This window comes from Galeopterus variegatus, unplaced genomic scaffold, assembly GCF_000696425.1.
Source record: "Galeopterus variegatus unplaced genomic scaffold, G_variegatus-3.0.2 Scaffold6586, whole genome shotgun sequence".
Lineage (NCBI taxonomy): Eukaryota > Metazoa > Chordata > Mammalia > Dermoptera > Cynocephalidae > Galeopterus > Galeopterus variegatus.
This window is the reverse complement of record NW_007732697.1, coordinates 123,712-124,531: the sequence shown is the minus strand read 5'-3', so window position 1 is coordinate 124,531 and position 820 is coordinate 123,712.

Genomic DNA, 820 nt, shown 5'->3' with positions numbered 1-820 from the left:
GAAGTAACACCAGCACTTAAAACAGCGTTTGGCAAATAGTAGGTGCTCAATAAATATATATTGAATTAATGGACAAAATCACCATAGAGTTATATCTACACTAGTCTTCTGACTTCTCAAAATCCTTGTCCCCAAAAGATTGCTCTGTTAATTTGTAACAATGGTGAGGGAGAATAAAAACATCCTAAGTATACAGTAATCAGAGACTTTTAGGCAAATTATGCTATCTCTATATCATAAACACAACATAATGATTATAAATCTATTTTTTAAAAAGGCATTTAACAATGAGAAAATAATTCATAATAAATTTATAAGTATTCAAAGTAGATTAGTATTACCTCCCCCCCCCACCTCACTATATACAGGAGCAGAACCAGGACACCAATGCTCTGGTCCCACCTCTGTCCCACCACCTGTGAGGTCAACCTTGGTCACTGTTAACTTAGCCTCTCTGCTCTCCTTTGCCTCATCATCTTTGATCTAGATTACATAATTTCTATATTTGCTACCAGGAATGAAGTTTAACAATTTTAAGTTATTTGCACAAATGGTGTTTGTTTNTGTCTGAATTTTGATAGACAGCTCTGGCCAGGCTGATCCTCTGCTTCTGACCCCCACTGAGGTTTATACCCTGAAGAAGAAAATAATTTCTATGAAGCACTACTTCCTAGTCCTACCTTCACAGAGTCGAATAAGGAGGGATAAAAGGAAGAAATTGGGCTCAATAAGGTATCAAGGCTTAAAAATCTTACAAGTTCCTTCAAATAAATAAATAACTTTGATTCATAAATAAGTTTAAGCCCAATAATTAAAGGTA